At 45.1% G+C, this 16,295-nt stretch overlaps 1 protein-coding gene across 1 annotated transcript in view; it reads right to left on the bottom strand.

Moving 5' to 3' along the window:
• The window catches only part of LOC138663166 (zinc finger protein 271-like), an 82,458-nt gene that overhangs the window by 21,417 nt on the left and 44,746 nt on the right, over positions 1–16,295 (bottom strand). The window lies entirely within an intron of this gene.

Here is a 16,295-nt window from a genome sequence, read left to right as displayed (position 1 = left end):
GCCATATTGTTAGGATTAGAAATAGTACGGACTACTGGGTTACCACTCTGTTAGGTCCGCGTTACAAGAGTAAATTTTGCCAGATGCTTTTCCCTCTCAAAAGGGACACACGCATGCTGGAATATCGAACCACGCTTGTAGACAATCTTAAAACTGATTTTCCCCAAGACAGCAGTGAGGCACACAGAGAGCATGGCAGCTCTAGACTTTCAACCTAGGGAACATTGAGACTTCAATGCAAAAGCATTAGCAGCAGCATCGTAAGTGGCATAAGCAATTTCTGTGAGTCATTTCACACATTATTTAGACCATCCCAGGCACGAGCAGAACAGAGTGCATGTCTGACACATAGTGAATGACTGTAGAGGATGGTGCAGGAGTATCTCGAGCTCAATATCAATGCCATCAGGGGGAGGTTTGGACCCTTTTGCATTTTGGTCTTTAAAAATGGAAGAGTGGCCTGAGCTCGCCTGTCATGCCTTTAAGGTTTTGTTATGCCCGGCCATCAGCATTCTCTCAGAACATGTCTTCAGCGCTGCTGGTGGTGTCCTGACAGACAAGCACATCGGGCCGTCCCCTGAAACTGTAGACCGCCAAACTTCCAACAACATGACCAAGTCATGAATCGCCAATGACTTTTGCACTCCAGTCGCAGATTGGGCAAACTAGGTGATGGTGTAGTTTTCAGAGTGCTGCATTGATCCTGCATTATTACAGTCTGTGATACCTTTCTATGGCTGCTGTTGCTACAAATCCTGATGTTGTGTCTTGGTGACACAAAAATCAGAGGGTATGTCTGCCGCTGTTACTTTTGCAATTTACTTTTTTTAAAAACATGTTTTACAATATTTGTACCTGCGCTTAGCCTAACAGAATACTATAGTAGACATACACGATGGGTGGTTACCTGGTTGGTAGAAGGGTAGTGGTGAGTCCGTCTATGGGCGTGTATGGCAAATCTGGGATTGCTTGTGTGAAGGGACTGGAATGGGAAGCGGTACACAAATAAATAACAATATCAAAATATATAGATAAGATCACAAGTACTGAGCCACTAGAAATATGATAATATCAATAAAAGCAAAAGCAAAATAAAGTGAACTATACGGGACTATTAAGTACCTATATAGTGAATCACTTATGTAGAGCTATAAAACGTGGGGCTAGTGAACTAACACCCTGGGAAGTGCATAACCTGACGGAAGAAAAAAGGTCACTAATATATGTCTGTGTCTCCAGTTAGTGCACTAGATACAAAACAAGTGGGGATCCGGTACCTGTCATGTAACTAATCATGGAAAGAAACCAGGTGGAGTTGTACTTAGAATGTCCGTACACTCTTAGCAATACTGGCAGACAAAGTCGTTGTACTTAGCTTAGGTAAGCGCTGTCTTTGGAAGTCCTCAGGCGGCTAGTGCAGGCGCCGTCCCGGCCGGTGACGGACGCTTGCGCGGCCTGTGTTGAATCCTATGCGATGCTGTGCAGGACCTGCGGTGACGTTCGGGTCACGTGCTCGTTCGTTACGTGGTGCCCCTAGTTGTGCTAAGGTGCGCTGTGGGAGCCAAAACCAACGCGTTTCGGAAATGCTTCGGTTTCCTTCATCATGTTTTTTAAAAACAACCTAATATTCCTCCTCCTTTTGCTTCCTACTGAGTCATGACTAGCCACATTTTTGGTAACTGGAGACTCTTATTCAGGTCTCTTCGTTGTGTGTTGCCTATAGTGGCAGGGGTCTCACCATTATACTAGTTTGGGGAAATTGCTGTCACTTTAGTGGTGTGTGCCAATAATTTTTTGAAATGTGAAAATACTAAGTTGGGTCACCTTTTGGTGGATTGCATGTAGTGCAAGGGGTCTCAGACCACTAGGCCTACACCTGTCACTCATCCACCTCTTATTGATCAATTTGTAAGCTAGGAATACTGGGTCAGGCCCTGTCCCATCCATCCGTGCTGTGGCATTATAAAATTTCCTCGTGTCTGCCCCTAATTTTTGGAAATGTTTTCACTCCAAGTTGAGTCTCCTTCAAGTGTTGTGAATTCTGTTGTCGGGCTCCCTCCTGTGGTCATGAATGGTACTTCGGCTGGTTCTGTCCATGGACTTCCTCTGGTGGGTGTTTCTGAGTTTCACAGGTGACGAGGTTAATTCGTTAGCTGCTGCTCTATTTAACTCCACTTAGATCTTTGCTCCATGCCACCTGTCAATGTTCCAGTATTGGTCTGTTCACTCCTGGATCGTTCTTGTGACCTGTCTTCCCATCAGAAGCTAAGTTCCAGCTTGTATTTCTTTGGTTTGCTATTTTTCTGTCCAGCTTGCTATTTAATTTGTTGTCTTGCTTGCTGGAAGCTCTGGGACGCAGAGGGAGCGCCTGCGCACCGTGAGTCGGTGCGGAGGGTCTTTTTGCGCCCTCTGCGTGGTCTTTTTGTAGGTTTTTGTGCTGACCGCAAAGTAACCTTTCCTATCCTCGGTCTGTTCAGTAAGTCGGGCCTCACTTTGCTAAATCTATTTAATCTCTGTGTTTGTATTTTCATCTTTACTCACAGTCATTATATGTGGGGGGCTGCCTTTTCCTTTGGGGAATTTCTCTGAGGCAAGGTAGGCTTTATTTTTCTATCTTCAGGGCTAGCTAGTTTCTTAGGCTGTGCCGAGTTGCATAGGGAGCGTTAGGCGCAATCCACGGCTATTTCTAGTGTGTTTGATAGGTTTAGGGATTGCGGTCAGCAGAGTTCCCACGTCCCAGAGCTCGTCCTTATTATCAGTAACTATCAGGTCATTCCGTGTGCTCTTAACCACCAGGTCCATTATTGTCCTGACCACCAGGTCATAACAGTACAGGTGGCCCAAAGTACTAATGCATCTCAATAGAGGGATAAGAGAAGTTCTGAGACCATTTTTTTTTTCTTTGCAGTGTGTTTTGTCTCTATTTTCCCCTTTACCTCTGGGTGGTTCAGGACACTGGTGTAAACATGGACATTCAAGGTCTGTCCTCTTGGATGGATAATCTCACTACAAGGATACAAAACATTCAAGATTTTGTGGTTCAGAATCCGATGTCAGAGCCTAGGATTCCAATTCCTGATTTGTTTTTTGGTGATAGATCTAAGTTCTTGAATTTCAAAAATAATTGTAAATTGTTTCTTGCCTTGAAACCTCGCTCCTCAGGTGACCCTGTTCAACAAGTAAAGATCATTATTTCTTTGTTACATGGTGAACCTCAAGACTGGACATTTTCCCTTGCACCAGGAGATCCGGCATTGCGTGATGTTGATGCGTTTTTCCTGGCGCTTGGATTGCTTTATGACGAACCTAATTCAGTGGATCAGGCAGAGAAAATCTTGCTGGCTCTGGTCAGGATGAAGCGGAGATATATTGTCAGAAGTTTAGAAAGTGGTCTGTGCTCACTCAGTGGAATGAATGTGCCCTGGCAGCAATCTTCAGAAAGGGTCTCTCTGAAGCCCTTAAGGATGTCATGGTGGGGTTTCCCATGCCTGCTGGTCTGAATGAGTCTATGTCCTTGGCCATTCAGATCGATCGACGCTTGCATGAGCGTAAAGCGGTGCACCATTTGGCGGTACTATCTGAGCATGGGCCTGAGCCTATGCAATGTGATAGGACTTTGACCAGAGCTAAACGGCAAGAACACAGACGTCGGAATGGGCTGTGTTTTTACTGTGGTGATTCCACTCATGCTATCTCCGATTGTCCTAAGCGTTTCGCTAGGTCTGCCACCATTGGTACGGTACAGTCTAAATTTCTATTGTCTGTTACTCTGATTTGCTCTTTGTCATCCTATTCTGTTATGGCATTTGTGGATTCAGGCGCTGCCCTGAATTTGATGGACTTGGAGTATGCTAGGCGCTGTGGTTTTTTCTTGGAGCCCTTGCAGTATCCTATTCCATTGGGAGGAATTGATGCTATGCCTTTGGCCAAGAATAAGCCTCAGTATTGGGCCCAATTGACCATGTGCATGGCTCCTGCACATCAGGAGGATATCCGCTTTCTGGTGTTGCATAATCTGCATGATGTGGTCGTTTTGGGGTTGCAATGGCTACAGGTTCATAATCCAGTATTGGACTGGAAATCTATGTCTGTGTCCAGCTGGGGTTGCCAGGGGGTACATGGTGATGTTCCATTTTTGTCTATTTTGTCTTCCACTCCTTCTGAAGTTCCAGAGTTTTTGTCGGATTATCGGGATGTATTTGATGAGCCCAAAGCCAGTGCCCTACCTCCTCATAGGGATTGCGATTGTGCAATTAATTCGATTCCTGGTAGTAAGTTTCCTAAGGGCCGATTGTTCAATTTATCTGTGCCAGAACACGCCGCTATGCGGAGTTATATAAAGGAATCTTTGGAGAAAGGCCATATTCGCCCGTCGTCATCACCGTTAGGAGTAGGGTTCTTTTTTGTGGCCAAGAAGGATGGTTCTTTGAGACCTTGTATTGATTACCGCCTTCTTAATAAAATTACAGTCAAATTTCAGTATCCTTTGCCGTTGCTGTCTGATTTGTTTGCTCGTATTAAAGGGGCTAGTTGGTTCACCAAGATAGATCTTCGAGGGGCGTATAATCTTGTGCGTATTAAACAAGGCGATGAATGGAAAACAGCATTTAATATGCCCGAGGGCCATTTTGAGTACCTGGTTATGCCATTCGGGCTTTCCAATGCTCCATCAGTATTTCAGTCCTTTATGCATGACATCTTCCGAGAGTACCTGGATAAATTCCTGATTGTGTATTTGGATGATATTTTGGCCTTTTCGGATGATTGGGAGTCTCATGTGAAGCAGGTCAGAATGGTGTTCCAGGTCCTTCGTGCGAATTCCTTGTTTGTGAAGGGGTCAAAGTGTCTCTTTGGAGTTCAGAAGGTTTCATTTTTGGGGTTCATTTTTCCCCTTCTACTATCGAGATGGACCCTGTTAAAGTCCAGGCCATTTACGATTGGACTCAGCCGACATCTGTGAAGAGCCTGCAAAAGTTCCTGGGCTTTGCTAATTTTTATCGGCGCTTCATCGCTAATTTTTCTACTGTTGCTAAACCGTTGACTGATTTGACCAAGAAGGTTGCTGATGTGGTCAATTGGTCTTCTGCGGCTGTAGAGGCTTTTCAGGAGTTGAAGCGTCGTTTTTCTTCTGCCCCTGTGTTGTGCCAGCCAGATGTTTCGCTTCCATTTCAGGTTGAGGTTGATGCTTCTGAGATTGGAGCAGGGACTGTTTTGTCGCAAAGAAGTTCTGAGGGCTCGGTGATGAAGCCATGTGCTTTCTTTTCTAGAAAGTTTTCGCCTGCTGAGCGTAACTATGATGTTGGTAATCGTGAATTGTTGGCCATGAAGTGGGCATTCGAGGAGTGGCGTCATTGGCTGGAAGGAGCCAAGCATCGCGTGGTGGTCTTGACAGATCACAAGAATGAGACTTATCTTGAGTCTGCCAAACGGTTGAATCCGAGACAGGCTCGATGGTCATTATTTTTCTCCCGTTTTGATTTTGTGGTTTTGTACCTTCCGGGCTCTAAGAATGTGAAGGCTGATGCCCTGTCAAGGAGTTTTGTGCCTGACTCTCCGGGTGTTCCTGAGCCGGCGGGTATTCTCAAAGAGGGGGTAATTTTGTCTGCCATCTCCCCTGATTTGCGGCGGGTGCTGCAAAAATTTCAGGCTGATAGACCTGACCGTTGCCCAGCAGAGAAACTGTTTGTCCCTGATAGATGGACTAGTAGAGTTATCTCTGAGATTCATTGTTCAGTGTTGGCTGGGCATCCTGGAATCTTTGGTACCAGAGATTTGGTGGCTAGATCCTTCTGGTGGCCGTCTTTGTCGCGGGATGTGCGTTCTTTTGTGCAGTCCTGTGGGACTTGTGCTCGGGCTAAGCCCTGCTGTTCTCGTGCCAGTGGGTTGCTTTTGCCCTTGCCGGTCCCGAAGAGGCCCTGGACGCATATTTCTATGGATTTTATTTCGGATCTCCCCGTCTCTCCAAAGATGTCGGTCATTTGGGTGGTTTGTGATCGCTTTTCTAAGATGGTCCATTTGGTACCTTTGTCTAAATTGCCTTCCTCCTCTGATTTGGTGCCATTACTTTTCCAGCATGTGGTTCGTTTACATGGTATCCCGGAGAACATCGTTTCTGACAGAGGTTCCCAGTTTGTTTCAAGGTTTTGGCGATCCTTTTGTGCTAGGATGGGCATTGATTTGTCTTTTTCCTCGGCTTTCCATCCTCAGACAAATGGCCAAACCGAATGAACTAATCAAACTTTGGAAACATATCTGAGATGCTTTGTTTCTGCTGATCAGGATGATTGGGTGTCCTTTTTGCCGTTGGCTGAGTTCGCCCTTAATAATCGGGCCAGCTCGGCTACTTTGGTTTTGCCGTTTTTCTGCAATTCTGGTTTCCATCCTCGTTTCTCTTCAGGGCAGGTTGAGTCTTCAGACTGTCCTGGTGTAGATACTGTGGTGGATAGGTTGCAGCAGATTTGGACTCATGTGGTGGACAATTTGACATTGTCCCAGGAGAAGGCTCAACGTTTCGCTAACCGCCGGCGCTGTGTGGGTCCCTGACTTCGTGTTGGGGATTTGGTTTGGTTGTCGTCTCGTTATGTTCCTATGAAGGTTTCCTCTCCTAAGTTTAAGCCTCGTTTCATTGGTCCGTATAAGATTTCTGAGGTTATCAATCCTGTGTCATTTCGTTTGGCCCTTCCTGCTTCTTTTGCCATCCATAATGTGTTCCATAGGTCGTTGTTGCGGAGATACGTGGCGCCTGTGGTTCCATCCGTTGATCCTCCTGCCCCGGTGTTAGTTGAGGGGGAGTTGGAGTATGTGGTGGAGAAGATTTTGGATTCTCGTGTTTCGAGACGGAAACTCTAGTACCTGGTCAAGTGGAAGGGTTATGGTCAGGAAGATAATTCCTGGGTTTTTGCCTCTGATGTTCATGCTGCCGATCTGGTTCGTGCCTTTCATTTGGCTCATCCTGGTCGGCCTGGGGGCTCTGGTGAGGGTTCGGTGATCCCTCCTCAAGGAGGGGGTACTGTTGTGAATTCTGTTGTCGGGCTCCCTCCTGTGGTCATGAATGGTACTTCGGCTGGTTCTGTCCATGGACTTCCTCTGGTGGGTGTTTCTGAGTTTCACAGGTGACGAGGTTAACTCGTTAGCTGCTGCTCTATTTAACTCCACTTAGATCTTTGCTCCATGCCACCTGTCAATGTTCCAGTATTGGTCTGTTCACTCCTGGATCGTTCTTGTGACCTGTCTTCCCATCAGAAGCTAAGTTCCAGCTTGTATTTCTTTGGTTTGCTATTTTTCTGTCCAGCTTGCTATTTAATTTGTTGTCTTGCTTGCTGGAAGCTCTAGGACGCAGAGGGAGCGCCTCGGCACCGTGAGTCGGTGCGGAGGGTCTTTTTGCGCCCTCTGCGTGGTCTTTTTGTAGGTTTTTGTGCTGACCGCAAAGTAACCTTTCCTATCCTCGGTCTGTTCAGTAAGTCGGGCCTCACTTTGCTAAATCTATTTCATCTCTGTGTTTGTATTTTCATCTTTACTCACAGTCATTATATGTGGGGGGCTGCCTTTTCCTTTGGGGAATTTCTCTGAGGCAAGGTAGGCTTTATTTTTCTATCTTCAGGGCTAGCTAGTTTCTTAGGCTGTGCTGAGTTGCATAGGGAGCGTTAGGCGCAATCCACGGCTATTTCTAGTGTGTTTGATAGGTTTAGTGATTGTGGTCAGCAGAGTTCCCACGTCCCAGAGCTCGTCCTTATTATCAGTAACTATCAGGTCATTCCGTGTGCTCTTAACCACCAGGTCCATTATTGTCCTGACCACCAGGTCATAACATCATGTGAGTTGCCTGAATTTGGCAGGGCTCTCAGCACAGCAGGTCTACATCAGTCCCTCACCCACAGCTTAATTTCAACTTAAATTACAAGCTGTAAATACTGGCCCAGTCCCTGGTACATCATGCATGGCCATGGCTGGCTGCTGCTGTGCCATTATCAAATTTCTACTGTGGGTCAATTGATGCCACTTTTCCTGGTGTCTGCCTATAATTTTTGAAAATGTTTGGGCTCCAGGTTGGGTCTCCTTCACGCGAGTTGCCTGAACTTGGCAGGGCTCTCAGAGCACCAGGCCTACAACCGTCAGTCAATAACCTGTTACTGATCAATGTTTCGGATAGAAATGCTGGTTTAAGCCCTGTCCCATGCATCCATTCTATGCAATTATACTATTTGTACCCTGGGTCAATTCATGCTACATTTCTTGGTGTCTTCCCCAAATTTGAGATGTTTTGGCAGCTTTTGCCCCCCCCCCCCCCCCCAAAAGGTGTTGTCCATGCATATGGTTTTGCCTCCAATTCAATTCAATGGGGTTCGGATAAGTTCGGCGAACATTGGGAATTTTGCCAACCCGAACTGAATCTTAAAAGTTTTGCTTATCTCTAATTGAGATGACCTATCACCTCTAGCCTCAGCTTGAGCAGGAAAGCAAGTGGATTACTTTAAAATCTTTTGTACTCTTTTGCAAGTTAAGAATTTAGGTTTTTATGAATGGCAAAGATATGACAGATAAAGACATTTTCAGAGTTGTGATGAACGTAATGTTTTGTCTTGCGTCACTGGACAGTTGAGGCAGTACCTCCCAAATTGATACCAGTCAGATGGTTCAAAATATCCACGGTTTTCTATATATAAAGATAAAATCATGACAGGAAATAGGACTTTGATATCACCCACCTGGGACCTCCAGGGGCAAAGAAATCGAGGAAGTTGAGCCCATAATTTTCTGAAGACCAGCTACATTCCATGACCAGCCCTGCTATGAGTCACCGGAAGGGAAATATGTGGGCATTACTTGTGTTCATAAAAGAAAATACTGAGCTATGCTCAGTGTTAGTCCTGGGAGATTCAGTGCACTGTAAACTAAAAGCGCTCCTTAATAATAATCTCTTTATTTATATAGCGCCAACATATTCCACAGCGCTTTACATACATTATCATTGTTGTCCCCAAAGAGGCACACAATCTAAATTCCCTATCAGTATGTCTTTGGAATGTGGGAGGAAACCGGAGAACCCGGAGAAAACCCACGCAAACACAGTGAGAACATACAAACTCATTGCAGATGTTGTCCTTGGTGCAATTTGAACCCAAGACTCCAGCACTGCAAAGCTGCAGTGCTAACCACTGCGCCACCGTGCTGTCCCTTCAGAAGAGTCAGAGCCTGCCTTGTGACATCAGGTTTAGTACGTTTCTTCTGCTATCCTTTTTTTGATTGTATATACTGTATTATTTTGTCCATTTTGAAACATCTTTATATATTTTTAAAAACACTTCCTACTTTTTGGATTAAATATATACAAATTCAATTGCTCCGTTCCTCTTGCTCTATAAACCGCACCACTGAAGCAATACGTCAACTGTAATAAGTGTACAATTGGATTATATGAAAGGATTGCTGGTGGAAGCTAGTTCTTTTTGTTATTGTGAAGTTTGACAGTGACCGCGCTGGGGTATAATGTGGCATGTAAATGATTGGGCACTCCTGATCAAAATTACTGTTATTGTGAACAGTTAAGCAAGTTGAAGATGAAAGGCTTAAAGGTTAAAGATGACATATTTCCTTTGTATTTTAGGCAAAACAAATAAAACGCGTATGTCATATTTTTATGTTTTAAAAATTAAAACAAGGAGAATAAATTGATGAAAAAAATTGGACACCCTTGGAGATTTGTGTGCTCAGATAACTTTGACCCAGGTTTAAGACTTTACTTCGCCTGTTAGGGTTATGGTTTGTTCACTGTCCTTGTTAGGAAAGGCCAGGTGATGCAAATTTTTACAGCTTTTTGTAAAAACCCAGCCTCCTCTAACCTTGTGCCAAGAAACAGCAGTCATGGGCTCTCCTAAGCTGCTGCCTAGGACTCTGCAAATGGTGGAGGTCCCCAAAGCAAGAGAAGGCTATAAGAAGCTGAGTGAGAGCTGCTCATAGGATTGCTAGAGAGGCAAATCAGATCAACCGCTGGACTGCAAAAGACTTTAGGAAAGATCAAGCAGACTCTGGAGTTGTGGCACATTGTTTTACTGTTCAGAGACACCTCCACAAATCACAAATATGGCCTTCATGGAAGAGTCATCAGAAGAAAACCTCTCCTGCGTCATTGCTATAAAATTCAGTTTCAAAAGTATGCAAAAGAACATCTAAATAAGCCTGATGTATTTTGGAAACAAGTGCTGTGGATCGATGAGGTTAAAATAGAACTTTTTGGCCAGAATGATCAAAGGAATGTGTGTAGAAAAAAGGGCACAGAATTTCAGGAAAAGAACAGCTCACCAACCATTAAGCATGGGGGTAGATCAATCATGCTTTTGGGTTGTGTTGCATACAATAGCACAGGGAACATTTGACGGGTAGAAGGAAAAATGGATTCAATGAAATTTCAACAAATTCTTGATCTATAAAAAAGTTGACTTTGAAAGGCGGATGGCTTCTAAAAATGCGTAATGACCGTAAACACATGGCAAAATCCACAATAAACTACCTCAAAAGGCATAAGCTGAAGGTTTTACAATGGCCTTCACAGTCCCCTGATCTAAACATCATTGAAAATCTATGACTAGACCTCAAAATAGCAGAGGATGCAAGACGACCCTGGAATCTCACAAAACAGGAAGAAGTTTCCAAGGAAGAATAGATGAAACTCCCTCAAACAAGATTTGAAAGACTCTTGTCTGGCTACAAGAAGCGTTTACAAGTTGTGATACTTTCAAAAGGGGCTAACCATTAATCATATATACCAGACCACACATGCACCACCAACCAATATAATAGGGATGCTCGGATATATGTTAAAGGTTCAGTGCAAAGCAAGCAGACAGAAAAACCTAGAAAACAACCGCACTACAAGAACCAAATAATAATAGCAAAATCTTTATTAAATAACCAGTAAAAAACACATCATGCATATATAAGGGATGACAAAGATCACCAAACAGAAGGCAGTACAGAATCCAACTGGTAAATAATGTTAAAACAGTGTGTACCAAGATATTGCCCCATATTCACTTCAGAAAGTGCAAGTGCCTTGTGCAAAATAGCATACTAATCACATTGGCCCATTATGATGCATAGGGATATATCGTATAAATCAAAGAGCATAAGTGCAATATGTTACCCAGACATGCATATCATAGCCAGGATCATTGGTGAGTGAGTAGCTGTAGGCTAACCAGTCATATTACCTGAGGAAACCGCACTGCCTCGAGCCCAGTGCGGTTTCCTCAGGTAATATGACTGGTACACACTGTTTTAACACTATTTACCAGTTGGATTCTGTACTGCCTTCTGTTTGGTGATCTTTGTCATCTTTTGTCATCCCTTATATATGCATGATGTGTTTTTTACTGGTTATTTAATAAAGATTTTGCTATTTTTAGTTGGTTCTTGTAGTGCGGTTCTTTTCTAGGTTTTTCTAGGTACTAACCATGCAGAGTGCCCAAATGTTTGTTTATTTTCCTTTTTGTGATTTTTAAAATGGAAAAGATGAAAATATTGCTTTTGCCTAAAACACAAAGAAATGTGTAATCTTTAAGTTTAGGCCTTTTAGAAATTATTTAATTTTCAACGTGCTTAACTGTTGAAAAATAACAGTAATTGTAACCAGGGGTGCCAAAACTTTTACATGCCACTGTATATATCAATTCCACGCCTTGGAATCAGATGTGTGTATGCTATATACTCACTGTGAGTTCCCAAATAACCTGCCTAGTAGTGAAAACAGATGCAGCCTTGTCCATAACTCGTCAGTCAATTGCGTAATTGTCCTTACTATAGGAGGCAGTGGAGAATTGTTCATTGACAAATTGGTAAAAGCCAGGAGATCTGTGTGATTCCACCTGTTCATTCCTTAACACCCAGGGCCGTATTTGCCACTAGGCACTTGAGGGCACGTGCCTAGGGCGGGTACGATCTGGGGGGCAGCACCTGAGCAAGGTTTTTTTTTTTAGAGAGTACGGGTCGGGGTCACCTTAATTCCCCCCCCCCTGCCCGCCCGCCTGCCTCCGAGTCGTTGCCCCCCTTGATATCATACAGTATGAGTCATACATACCTAGCTACTCCAGCGATGCCTGGTCTGGTCTCAGCGACGGCAGATCGTCCTGTGTGAGCGGTCAGGTGGTACCGCTCATTAAGGTCATGAATATGCCGCATATTCATGACCTTAATGAGCGGTATCACCTGATCGCTCACACAGGACGAGGGTGCTGCGCTGGGACAGAGGTGGAGGATTCCGTTCTGCGCGCCGTGCGTGGTAAGTATGATGACAGCCAGGGAGGACGGGGGAAGGATGAAGGAGGACCGTGGACGGGGAGCCAAGCCATACAAAATGGGAGCGGCGCCGGCGGGGAGCCGATGACGATGAGCCATGCATGGAGGGGGCAGCTGGCCAGGGGGGAGAGATGACGAGCCATACAAGATGGGAGCCGGCGATGAGCCATGCATTTGGGGGGATGGGAGATGAGCCAGAGGCTGAGCCACCCATGCATACAGGGAGGGGGACATGAGGCACGCATACAGGGGGGATGGGAGATGAGCCAGAGCCACCCATGCATACAGGGAGGGGGAGATGAGCCAGGCATACAGGGGGGATGGGAGATGAGCCAGAGCCACCCATGCATACAGGGAGGGGGATACAGGGGGGGATGTGAGACGATCCAGAGCCACCCATGCATACAGGGAGGGGGACATGAGCCACGCATACAGGGGGGGATGGGAGATGAGCCAGAGCCACCCATGCATACAGGGAGGGGGATAGAGCCACGCATACAGGGGGGATGGGAGATGAGCCAGAGCCACCCATGCATACAGGGAGGGGGAGATGAGCCAGGCATACAGGGGGGATGGGAGATGAGCCAGAGCCACCCATGCATACAGGGAGGGGGACATGAGCCACGCATACGGGGGGGATGGGAGATGAGCCAGAACCACCCATGCATACAGGGAGGGGGAGATGAGCCACGCATACCGGGGGGGAGATGAGCCACCCATGCATACAGGAGGGGTGAGATGAGCCATGCATTCAGGAGGGGGGGAGATGAGCCATGCATGATGGGAGCGGGGAGCCGATGAGCCATGCATACAGGGAGAAGGGGGAGATGAGCCATCTATACAGGATGGGAGGGGGGGAGATGAGCCATGCATACAGGGAGGGGGGGAGAGATGAGCCATGCATGATGGGAGCGGGGAGCCGATGAGCCATGCATGGGGGGGAGATGAGCCATGCATACAGGATTGGAGGGAGGGTGGGCCACTATACAGTATGCGTGGAGCATCACATGTGGCCATTATACAGTATTAAGCATCATGTGTGGCCACCCATTATACAGTATGGAACATCATGTAGAGCCATTATACAGTATGGAGCATCATGTAGAGCCTTTATACACTATGGATCACTGTGTGGCCATTATACAGTATGGAGCATCATATGTGGCCATTATACAGTATGGAGCATCATATGTGGCCATTATACAGTATGGAGCATCATGTGTGGCTATTATACAGTATTGAGCATCATGTGTGGCTATTATACAGTATGGAGCATCATGTGTGGCTATTATTCAGTATGGAGGATCATGTGTGGCCATTATACAGTATTGAGTATCATGTGTGGCCATTATATAGTATGGAGCACTGTGCGGTCATATTTTCTTTTAGTTATAATTATTGTATATGAAACAGTGTGATCAGCAGTGCTAAATGGGTGTGGTTGGGCGTGGATATGGGTGTGACTAGTTGTGAAATGGGTGTGGCCAGAGGCGTGGCCTAAAATTTACCGCGACGCACTACGTGCACCGCAAACTTTATACCTCTTTCCCTTCTTCAAAAGTTGGGAGGTATGGTACCGCATCTGCCAGATCATGGCAAGTGCCGCAAATCCCATAGGGAATGAATGAGGCCAAACACAGTGTTGCTGTAAGTGATCCGTTATGCGGCAGATGCAGAAAAACTGCCGGATATGCTGCAAAAGGCTACTTTCACATCAGCAATTCTTGCCAAATTCACTGCCAATAGTGTCATACTCACCAAAGGGGGAGGCAGCACTAAAAGTGCCTAGGGCAGCAGAAACTCTAAATGCGGCCCTGTTAACACCCCTAAATAAAATGCTGAGTGTCCTATTGCCTTCAGTCACATAATTTGTAAATTGAGTCCACCTGTGTGTAATTTCTTCTCAATATAACTACAGCTGTTCTGTAAAGGCCTCAGAGATTTGTTTGAAAACTTAAGGAATCAAACAGCATCATGAAAAACAAGGAGCCAGCCAGGCAGGTCAGGGATAAAGTGAAGATGAGTAAAGCAGGGTTAGGTTATAAAAAAAATATCCCAAGTTCTGAGCATCTCATGGAGCACTGTTCAATCTAACATCCAAAAATGGAGGTAGTATGGCACAACTGCAAACCTACCAAGAAATGGCTGTCCACCCACACTGACATCCCAATGAAGGAGAGCACTAATTAGAGAAGCAGCCAAGATTCACATGGTCAATCTCTAGGGGGGAGCTGCAGAGATCCATAGCTCAGGTGGGAAAATCTGTCCACAGGATGACTGTTAGTCATAGACTCCACAAATCTGGCCTTTATGGAAGACTGGCAGGAAGAGAGACATTTTTTAAGGCAAGCCATAAGAAGGGTGGTTTGCAGTTTACAAAAAGCACTGTAGGGACACAGCGAGCATGTGGAAGAAGTGGCAGATGAGACCAAAGTAGAACATTTTGGGCTAAATGCTAAAAACTATGTGTGACAAAACTCTAAGGCTGCCGTCACACTAGCAGTATTTGGTCAGTATTTTACATCAGTATTTGTAAGCCAAAACCAGGAGTGGAACAATTAGAGGAAAAGTATAATAGAAACAAATGCACCACTTCTGCATTTATCACCCACTCCTGGTTTTGTCTTGCAAATACTGATGTAAAATACTGACCAACTACTGCTAGTGTGAAGGCAGCCTTACACTGCACTGCACCTTGAAAACATCATCCGCACAGTCACACATGGTGGTAGCAGCATCAAGCTGTATGGAGGCTTTGTTCAACAAAGGCAGGGAAGCTGGTCAGAGTTGATAGGAAGATGGATAGTGCTAAATACACGAGGATGCAATCCTAGAGGAACACCTGTTAGGGGCTGTAAAAAATTGAAACTAGGGCATAGGTTCAAAAAGAGAAAAGAAATGAGCGGCACAGCCCCTAATATTAAGGTATCTTCTAGACCGTATTCAGGTGTTTAAAACATGTTGCTAGATGTCACTCTCACACACCGCTATAAAATGAGACTTTGGGTGTTCCTCAGAAAAAAGGGGACCCTCTGCTCACACGAGCTTCGGCTCCTTCTCCCCCGGCCATGAATTTTATCTGGAGTTGGTATCAATAAAGAAACTATTTGGAAGACTGGTGAGTGCCTTCGTTTTTCTCTTCTCAAGATTTGTAGGGCATAGGTTCACCTTTCAACAGAATAACAACCCTAAATACTGCCAGAGCTACAAGGTATGGTTTAATTCAAAGCATATTCATGTGTGTGAACGGCCTAGTCATAGTCCAGACCCAAATCCCATTGAGAATCTGTGACAAGACTTAAAAATTTGTGTTCCCAGACGTCTCCTATAGTTAGAGCAATTTTGCAAAGAAAAATGGGCAAAAATGTCAGCCTCTAGATGTGCAAAGCTAACAAAGACACACCACCAAAAAGTTTCAGAAATAATTGCAACAAAAATGGTCCTACAAAGTATTAACTCAAAGGAGCTGATTACAAATGCACGTCACAGTTTTCAGATTTTTATTTTTTAAATAATTAGAAGAATCTGTATCATTAACTTTCCACGTACCAAATACTTGCTTCTTTGTGTTGGTATTATGTAAAATCCCAACAAAATACATTTCATGGCAGTTAGTCAGGGCAGGAGTCAGGTAACCCACACTCTGCACTCCCCTCTATCCATGTGCTTTATTCCTATCCTCCTATATTCCCTTGCCATCCACCTTCACCACGCCGTCCCCCCTCCATCTCAACTCATATACATCAGCTCCTCTCTCCTTCCTTCTCCCATGTACAGCTCCCATGCACTTCTCACCTTCCTGACTTTGTACAATTCCCAAAACTACTTGCTCTTTATCTTCCTACTCCTACTGATTTCAGGGAGACATATCCCCCAACCTCAACACTTACCCTACCTCACATCAAAACCTTACTAATATTAGTTGCACTCCTTCATCTCCTTCTTTTAATTGTTCCATTTGGAATCCACGGTCTGTATGTAAGAAGCCTACTTTCCTACACAAT

The sequence above is a fragment of the Ranitomeya imitator genome, chromosome 2 (genome assembly GCF_032444005.1).
Source record: "Ranitomeya imitator isolate aRanImi1 chromosome 2, aRanImi1.pri, whole genome shotgun sequence".
NCBI lineage: Eukaryota > Metazoa > Chordata > Amphibia > Anura > Dendrobatidae > Ranitomeya > Ranitomeya imitator.
This window is presented reverse-complemented; position numbering and strand designations above follow the sequence as displayed.